This window comes from Eutrema salsugineum, unplaced genomic scaffold (assembly GCF_000478725.1).
Source record: "Eutrema salsugineum unplaced genomic scaffold, Eutsalg1_0 scaffold_21, whole genome shotgun sequence".
Taxonomy (NCBI): Eukaryota; Viridiplantae; Streptophyta; class Magnoliopsida; order Brassicales; family Brassicaceae; genus Eutrema; species Eutrema salsugineum.
This window is the reverse complement of record NW_006256821.1, coordinates 908,189-918,248: the sequence shown is the minus strand read 5'-3', so window position 1 is coordinate 918,248 and position 10,060 is coordinate 908,189.

Below are 10,060 nucleotides of genomic sequence, written 5' to 3'. Positions count from 1 at the left end.
TGCAGTTCTGGAGGTGGAGAAGAACTTAGATAGAAAGGCTTGCTTGCATTGCTCCCAGGTTTGAATGGAGCCTCTTGGAAGATTCTTCTCCCATTGGTGAGCTTTGTCACCAAGACTGAAGGGGAGTAATCTTAGCTTGAAACTGTGTTCAGAAACTCCATTTATCTTTGTCAGGTCACACACTTTATCAAATTGATCCAATTGTTCCAAGGGATCTTCCATTGCTAATCCATGGAACTTTGAGTTCTGGACCATATTCAATAAGGATGCCTTCACTTCAAAGTTGTTGTTTTGCACAGGTGGTGCCTGAATTCCAGCTCCATACTGATGAGCATTGGCCCTGTCATTCTCTCCAACATAGAAACTGTTTTGGCATATCTCCTTTGCTGGTGTTGGAAGGGCTGATGTTGGTGGTGCATTTTTTGTCTTTGCTGTACATTGGCCTGATGCCTTTGCTGATGAGCTGGAGCTTGTCCCTGGTGGACATAAGCTTGCTGTTGATGCACCTGTTCCTGATGAACATTACCCTGATGTAACCCTTGACCAACTCCATTACCAGCTCCATTACCCTGAGCCTGTTGCTCCTGAACCGGTTGTTCTATGTCCACCACATGCTCTCTTTGATCTTCCATATCAGCCTGATCAATCTGTCTTCCACGCCTGTCCCTTCTCCTCCTTGGTACCAAAAGATTAATGTTGTCGTTGAGAGGGAAAGGTGGACCACAGCTTCTTGATCTGGACCTGGTGTTCATGCACCTGAAATCACAACCAGAACTTGAAAGTAATCAGTAAAAATAAAAAATAAGCACTTGATCTCAAGAACAGATCAGAGCTTAATGCTAAAACACTCCACAATTTGGCAACGGCGCCAATAGATAGACAAGACTTTATGGGTCTCAGGTCTATCAATCCCCTTGTCAATATAGCACAAAGAGGTTATCAATCCAAGAATGTGGTGATAGACACAAAGCTATGTGATCAGTTTCTCAATTCAAGCAAGCAAGAGTGGTTTTGGTTATCTATGACAACTACAAACTTAAAACAGGATTAATGACTAAAGAAGTGATCAAACAAGACAAGCAAACAAGTAAGCTAAATGAGATGAGAATGTATGTATGATGATGAGAAAGGTCTTAGACATGATAGTGGATTAGGGTGCCTTCATTGATAAACTAGTGAGCTAATGAACCATATGATCAAGGAACCCATTCAACTTAAACATCATTAATTAAGTTAATCCTCTCATGAAGGTATCAACTTCTATGCCAAAACAGTTTCTAACCTAATCATCATTAGTGAAACATGAATTAACAAGCATTAAGAATCAGTTTAATCTGTCATTTAAGCATAATAACAATCATTCCCATGATGAATAACACTTAAACCTCTAACAACCTTGGTTCAGACATTTCATCAAACACTTTTGGTGCATGAAATGCCCAGAATCTAGACCACATATGATTTGTATGGATCTAGCATTAAGAACAGGTTGTAGAGAATAGAATACGCATGATCTAACCCCTAAGCTCACTAATCTACCACTTAAGCACTCTAATCTACATATCTATGACCTTAATATGGAATTACACACTAATCATGATCAACACACTAGATCCTTTACAAGATGTGTTGTTAATCATGATTAGAAGTGTGATTTGATGATGAGAAATGATAGACAAGATGGAAAACACTCTTCAAATCGATATTAAACTCAAAACAAGGTCTTAAACAATGGTTCTTTTACCAAAGGGAAAAGGAGACTAAAGATAAGATAAGATTTTCTCCAAATTAGGTCTAAAATGATCTCATCAGTGTTCAAGCGGGTTTAATGCAGCAAAGGGATCTCTCTATGAATGATCAAACTTTGGCAGAATTCTAAAGGTAAAAAGCAACCTATGCATACAAGGGCAAAGACTCATCACACCCCACACTCTACTCAAAGCTTTCTCACTTGCTCGAACTCTCAAGAACCTCACTTTTTACACTTATTTTCCTCTCACTAGGGGACTTACTTTTCATTTTCACTCTCAAATCTTGGAGTTCGAACTTTACACAGCTCTTTTTTTCTTTTGCAACCTCTAGCCTCTTTTTCTTTCTTTTCAAAACATTTGAGCTCTTTGGCTTCTTTTCTTTTCCTTTTACTTAGAGGCTAGACTCTTTCTTTTCAAGACATCAGATCTCACTTTCTTTAACTCAAAACTCCAAGACTGATTCCTTCTTTTTCTTTCATTCCCCTAGGTATTTCCACTTTCTCTTTTCCACTCATCTCACCTTTTTCCATTCATCTCACCTTTTTCCACTCACCAACAAGTCTTTTCCCCCACACTTATTCCTCGCCAACACTCTCAGTTCCTTGATGTTGGAACACAGCACTCAAAGAGACCTGCCCTTGTTGCTCTAAACCTAACACTTTCTGCTAAGTTTGATCCAAGGTGGCCTTTCAATTCACACACAAACATTGGCTTGAAAGAAGGATGGGTTCAAGGTGAGGGAACTGGTCCGTGATACGGATTCAGCTACTTGAGCTAAGGAAAAAGGGTGGTAAAAACAGTGGTTCTAGCTCAAGTATGTATATCGGTATCCACAAGCTTTTTCAAACAATGCATCACAAGATATTTTCAAGTCAAGTTCAAGGTTCTCACTTAACTAGAGTTGAGTTCAATTCAAACTTGCTTCTCAGATTCAGATCATTTTAGACTTTGCAAGCACATAAAAAGATTCACAAGCATATTCAGTTCAAGTTCTCAAAGTGATGTACTCTCTAGAAAACCTATCATTACTCCCTGCAAGATGCAACCTACATGAATATGCAACTAGACTCAATCCTAAAAATGAGAATGCAACTACATGATCATTTTTTTGTGAAAATTTTTCAATTTGTTTTGGTTTTTATATGCACTTAGACGAAACTACATGAATGTGCAACTAGAATGTGACTCAAGACTCAAAGTGTAAAATAAGAACAGAGAAAACATGATTAGTAAAAGATGAAACTCCTCCCCCACACTTAAATAACACAGTCCCTTGTGTTATAAAAGCATGAGAAAGGAGTTAAGGCAAAGCAAACAAGTAAAATGCAAAGAGTAAAAGAAAATCTACATGCATATGTAAAGAGTTTGGAGTGTTTACCTCAATCACTGAGGTCTGATCCCAGGTAGTGGGATGGGTTGGAGGTGGAGCAGGATGGATTATAGTATCTAGGTGGGCTGCTCTCAGGTGAGTCTGGTAGGAACGCTGTGGCCGGGTTAACCCAGTCTTCTTTTCCTGGTGGGAACACAAGGTCATGAGCGGCTGAGCTGTCTCCCACATCTTCTCTTGTATCTCGTTTGGGTGAGGTGGCTGGAGCTGTGAGTTTCTTCACCTTCTTCTTTAGTTGCCTAACACAGTCAACTAGCTTGTGGATCGTTTTGTCTTGCCATTTGCACCATCTCTGAAGGCTGTTAACTCTGGAATACAGCTTCTTTGTGTGATACTCAGGTTCACCCCAAAAATAAGGATCAAAATGGTACCGGCCTGCTCCCATCCTTCTTTCAAAATCTCTTGGCCCCTCATTCTGACAACCGGCAGCCCTAGCTGTGCTCTGCTCTTCAACTGGCTCTTTACCCTTGGATCCTGCGGTCCTCTTGCATTTGCGAATTGGAGGGTCAATGGCTCGGTTGTAGAGCTGATCCTTTAGAACTATAAAGGAGATATTGTGCCTTTCTGTGAGAGTGGTGATGGCTGGGTGTGGCAACAGAACTTGGACCTTCTCATTTTGTAAAAGCTTGAAGCTGTACAAGAAGTTTTCACCATTGCTTTCTGTTAAAAACCCAACCTTGGTGAGGGTAGCTTCATCAATCAACTCAGGCTTGACCTCAACATTATCAAAGACAAAACCTCTTGCTTTCAGAATCTTTGTCACTAACCATCCATTGTGCAACTTAGTGAGCTTCTACCTTTTGCCCTCACTCCAAGCAATGTCTTTGTATATCAGCATATGGCGTGCCAAGAATGCACCACCTGAAGGGATGTAGTGTGGGAGATGAAATTCTCTCTTGCTCTTCAAATGACTGATGAGAGGATGCAGACCCATACCCAGTAGCTCCATGTCAACTAGATGCACACACCATCATTGTGTTTGGTAAAAAAACATTTGGCAAAGCACTTTGTGAGCATTGCGGATGGCTGGGTTTCTTATCCATGAACTCTTGCATCTTCCTCCCCTGAAGCTCCCAAAAGCATTTGTATCCCACAGGTCAGTAATCATGTGATCAGGGTATGTGAACTTCAATGTCTCATCCTGTGCAGGTCTTGAAAAGGCAAAGAACTCATCTAGTTCCTTGAAGCTTACATGGTGTTGTGTACCATTGACTGTGAACTCTATGTGCCCAAGACCATTTCCCTCTTTGATCCTCTGATCTCTGGAGACATATCCACAAACTTCAAGGGATGCAGGGAACTCTTGTGTTACACCATCATGAGCCACATCTTTCATCTCAAAGAATCCACTAAATCCCATGTTGTTAAAAATGAGCTGAACTTCTTCAAGTAGCCCCATCTTTTTCAGCAGCTCCATATCAGGGAACTTGGTTTGCAACACCTTTACATCCTTGAACATAGCAAAGTAGTCATCAAAAGTTGGTTCTTTGTCTTCAGGTTCTGGTTTTGTCTTTGCTTTCTTAACCGGCTGCAATGCTACTTCAGGATCACTCTCTGTTTCTTCTTCATCCTCAGCCACAGCCACCTCTTTTCCTTTCCTTTGAACAGCTCCAACCAGCGCCAGTTCTTTACCAGAATTCTTTGAAGTAGAAGCCTTGGTTACCTTTGGTGCAGCCACATTCTTTGCTTTCTTCTGAGCTGGATTCTTTGGCTTTCTCTGTTTCTTCTGTTTCTTGAAAACTTTATGCCCAAAAGGTATAATCTGATCCTCTGAAGCTCCAGCTTTCTCTTTTTTCGATTTCTCCATGGCCGCTGTTATTTTTGTTCCTCCCATCCTGCATTTTCTCAAACAGCTGTGAGCACCAAGGCAAGAGAACAACAAAAGTTTTCCAAAAATTCACCAAGTTCAGGGGTGGTACAGATCGATTTCACTAGAAGAGAATGTGTCTTTAGCTGGTTAAAAACTCAATAAACTCAAGGCAATGGCAAGAAGCAATGCACACAAAGAGTTCAGCTTGAAACACAATTTCTAAAAAAAATCGAAATACTTGATGAATTTAAAGAAATTTCTCAAAAATTCCAAGAACAGGTCATTCTCAAGCAAGATCCATGCATTTCCTATCCATTCTACTTGCACAACATTCACAAAATGATTCTTATCAAGAGGCCTATTAAAATCGATTCCATGTGTTTCTTGTTCATGAACAGTACATTAAGACATGTAAAAGGTGAGTTTTAACAGACTAATATACCTTGGAATCTTCAAGTTTCGAGTGGAAAACAAATGTGCAGCAAGAAACTAGACAGGATTACAAGTTCAATGCAGTTGGAATTCCTCAATTTGGTTCAAGAACGAGAGAGATATGAGTGTTTAAAGTTCAAGAAATGGAGAGAATGAGGCAAACTCGTGTGAGGAAGAAGACCAGGTGGGGAACAGCTGTAAAGCGCGCGTCTTTGACCGGTCAACGAACGTACGGTCAAGGCTTTTCAAAATTTTTGCCGCGCCTTTGTTGACCGTGGCACGTGACCGTGTCAACACCGAGAGTTTGCTTGTTTCTGCCGCGGCCAAGAGCGTCCTGTGGCATCTGACCGTGGCAATCCCCGAACGATTGCTTCTTTTCCAACATGTGCCACGGCCAAGTCTTCTCCCCGTGGCAAACTCACCGTGGCAAGCACCGAACCTTGGTCATTCATTGTTTTTCCTTGCCACGGTCAAGTCTTCTTCCCGTGTCTCTTGGCCGTGTCAAAACCCGATCCTAGGTCCTTTCTTCTTTGCTTTGCCACGGCCGGCTGCAGTCCCGTGTCCCTTAACCGTGGCAAACCCTGAATGGTTGCTTCTTTTGCCACGGCCACACCTAGGACCGTGATTCCTCTCTCGTGGCTTAGCTTAAAGGCTTGCCACGCCTTGTTATCTGACCGTGGCCGGTGACCATGCTTAAAACCGAGCATAAGCTTTTGCCCACTCCTTCATTCCTTTTCATCTTGCATTCACTTTCCAAGGGTTCAAACTCAAACCTGTAACCTGTAGACACTAAACAAACCCATCAAAACATCCTAAAACATAAAAAAAGGAAGAGATCAAAAGATTAAAAGCATATTTACAAAAGATAAGCTTGGGGTGTCTCCCAAGAGCACTTTCTTTAAAGTCTCTAAGTTTGACTTTGGAAACCTGTTTAACAGGCTGGTGGTGGATCAAGAAGGGGAACTGATGTAGCTTCCTCCTTCCTTTGTGAGACCAGGTAGTTCTTGATTCTTTGGCCATTTACCACAAACTCTTGACCATTCTTGCCTTCTAACACAACAGCTCCATATGGCCTGACCTCAAGAACTTTAAATGGACCAGACCATCTAGACTTAAGTTTTCCTGGAAACAACTTAAGCCTAGAGTTGAACAGAAACACCAGATCACCATCCTTGAACTCCCTTTTCAGAATCTTTTGATCATGCAGAGCCTTGGTCTTCTCCTTATAGATCTTTGAGCTCTCAAAAGCCCCAAGCCTAATCTCTTCAAGTTCATGGAGTTAATTGACCCTTTTCTCTTGAGCTGTCTTGATATCAAAGTTTAGCAACTTCACAGCCACAAAGCCTTGTACTCCAGCTCAACAGGAAGGTGGCAGCTCTTCCCATATAGCAGATTGAAAGGTGATGTCCCAATTGGAGTTTTAAAGGCAGTTCTATAAGCCCACAATGCATCATCTAGCCTTTTGCTCCAATCTTTTCTGCTTGAGCTAACAGTCCTCTCAAGAATGGCCTTAATCTGTCTATTAGATACTTCAACCTGGCCACTAGTTTGAGGATGATAAGGAGTAGCTACCTTGTGTTTCACTCCATGCTTTCTCAGCAATCCTACCAAAGTCTTGTTCACAAAATGAGATCCTCCATCAGAAATGACTACCCTGGATACTCCAAATCTTGGGAAGATAATGCTCTTGAACAACTTCACTACTACCTTGGAATCATTGGTAGGGGAAGCAATAGCCTCAACCCACTTGGACACATAGTCCACAGCAACTAGTATATACTGATTCCCATAAGATGAAATGAAGGGCCCCATGAAGTCAACTCCCCAGCAATCAAAGATCTCAACCTCTAGAATTGGATTTTGAGGCATCCCACTCCTCTTTGAAATGTTCCCATGCCTCTGACAGGCATCACATGCTGAAACAACTAGCTGAGCATCTTTGAACATTGAGGGCCACCAAAACCCACTCTGAAGAACCTTGGCCACAGTCTTGAATGCTCCCATGTGACCTCCAAAAGCTGAACCATGACACTCTTGCAACACAGGTTGCATCTCCTCCTCAGCAAGACACCTTCTATACAGCTGATCTTTGTTCAGAACATACAAGTAGGGCTCATCTCAATGGTATCTTTGGACATCTATGAAGAACTTCTTCCTGTGGTAAGCATCAAGTTCAGGTGGTTCCACTCCACAAGCAAGAAAGTTCACAATATCAGCAAACCAGGGCATTCTCTTTTCTTGGATGCTATCCACTTCTTCAAACTCCAAATAAGAATGGAGCACCATCAGTGATTCCTCAGGAAGACTGTCATTAAGAGGGACTTCAGAGTCTATTCTCAACCTAGAGAGATGGTCTGCAGCTCCATTCTCTATACCCTTTTTATCTTGTACTTCCATATCAAACTCTTGAAGTAGAAGAACCCATCTCAATAGTCTTAGCTTAGCATCTTTCTTGGTCATCAGATACCTGAGGGCTGCATGATCAGTATATACAATGACTTTTGATCCCACCAGGTAGCTTCTGAATTTATCAAAAGCAAAGACTATTGCCAGCATTTCCTTCTCAGTGGTAGCATACTTCTCTTGGGCAGAGTCAAGTGTTCTACTGGCATAGTAGATGACATGGAGCTTCTTATCTTTCCTCTGGCCAAGTACAGCCCCAACTGCAAAATCAGATGCATCTGTCATAACCTCAAAAGGAAGAGACCAGTCTGGGGCTTGGACAATTGGTGCACTGACTAATGCATCCTTGATCATCTTGACGACCTCTTCACACTCAGCATCAAAGATGAAATCAACTTTTTTACACAACAGCCTTGTCAAGGGCCTGGCTATTCTTGAGAAGTCTTTGATAAATCTTCTGTAAAACCCTACATGCCCAAGGAAACTCCTTATCCCTTTGACTGAAGTGGGAGTTTGCAGATTCACCATCACTTCCACCTTTGCTCTGTCAACCTCTATGCCCTTCTCAGATATCTTATGCCCAAGTACGATTCCTTCCTGCACCATGAAGTGCCATTTCTCCCAATTCAACACCAAGTTATGCTGCTCACATCTCTCCAAGACCTGTGACAAATTAGAGAGACAATCCGAGAAGGAGGAGCCATAGACACTAAAATCATCCATGAACACCTCCACCTTCTCTTCAATTATGTCAGAGAATATATGCATCATGCAACGTTGAAATGTGGCAGGGGCATTACAGAGACCAAAAGGCATTCACCTGTATGCAAATGTGCCATAAGGGCAAGTGAATGTTGTTTTCTCTTGATCTCTTAGATCTATTGGGATTTGAAAGAATCCAGAGTACCCATCGAGAAAACAAAAGAAGGGGTGGTTTGCAAGCCCCTCTAGCATCTGATCAATGAAAGGTAAAGGAAAATGATCCTTTCTAGAGGCTGCATTGAGCTTTCTATAGTTTATACACATTATGTGTCCTGTTACAGTCCTAGTAGCTATCAGCTCATCCTTCTCGTTTTTAACCACTGTGATCCCACCCTTCTTGGGCACAACATGAACAGGAGATACCCATCTTGAGTCAGAGATTGGGTAAATTATCCCTGCCTCAAGAAGCTTGAGTATCTCCTTCTTAACCACCTCCTTAAGGTTTGGGTTAAGACGTCGTTGATGCTCAATAGAGGACATAGATTGGTCCTCTAGGTGTATCCTGTGGGTGCAAATGTCAGGAGAGATCCCTCTAATATCAGCCAAAGAGTATCCTATGGCTCTCCTGAACTTTCTTATCTCACTAAGCAATGCACTCTCTTGATGCTCTAATAAACTATCATTGATGATTACTGGATATGTGGACTTTAAGCCCAAGAATACATACCTGCCCTGTTGGTAGAGGCTTGAGCTCAACAGGGGGTGCATCAGCCTCATTCCAATCCTTGTCCAAGCTGCATTGGCTCATGTCTGCTCCTTTGATAGCCAAGACCTCAGACCCACTTTGTTCCAGTTCCAAAAACCTTGTTTCAGGACCAAGCTCTCTAGCATTGTCCAAATACAACTTGTACCCTTCACTTGCTTCTGCTAAGAGCCCATTGTCTCCTTGTTCTTGAGTTAGAGCAGCTTGAAGAGGGTCCTCAGTGTTCAGTTCCTCAAGCAACTCATCAGCCAACTGATCCATTGTTTCCACATAGAAGCATAGACCCTCAATGGTGGGTTTCTTCATCATCTCATTCACATCAAACTTGAGCTTCTCAGACCCAAGTTGAAGCTCTATTATCCCACCTCTCACGTCAATAATAGCTCTTGCTGTCGCCAGGAATGGCCTACCTAAGATAAGAGGATCAACTGGTTCCTCATCCATTTCCAGCACAACAAAATCAGTTGGAACCTTAAAACCACCAATCTTGACAGGTAGATCTTCCAACATACCAACAGGCAATCTAACTGATCTATCTGCAAGGATAAGAGAGATCCTTGCTGGTTTGAAGACTCTAAAGCCCAGCTTCTTTGCTATGGAGAATGGCATCAAGCTAACAGAAGCTCCCAGATCACAAAGACATCCAGAGAATAGTAGAGGTCCAATGGCACAAGGGAGTGTGAAACTCCCTGGATCAGTCAACTTTCTTGGTATGGACTTCTTCTGAATGATAGCACTGCATTCATGACTTAGTACCACCATGCCTTGAAGCTCTTTAGTCTTGTTCAGAATGGCATCCTCAAAAACTACCC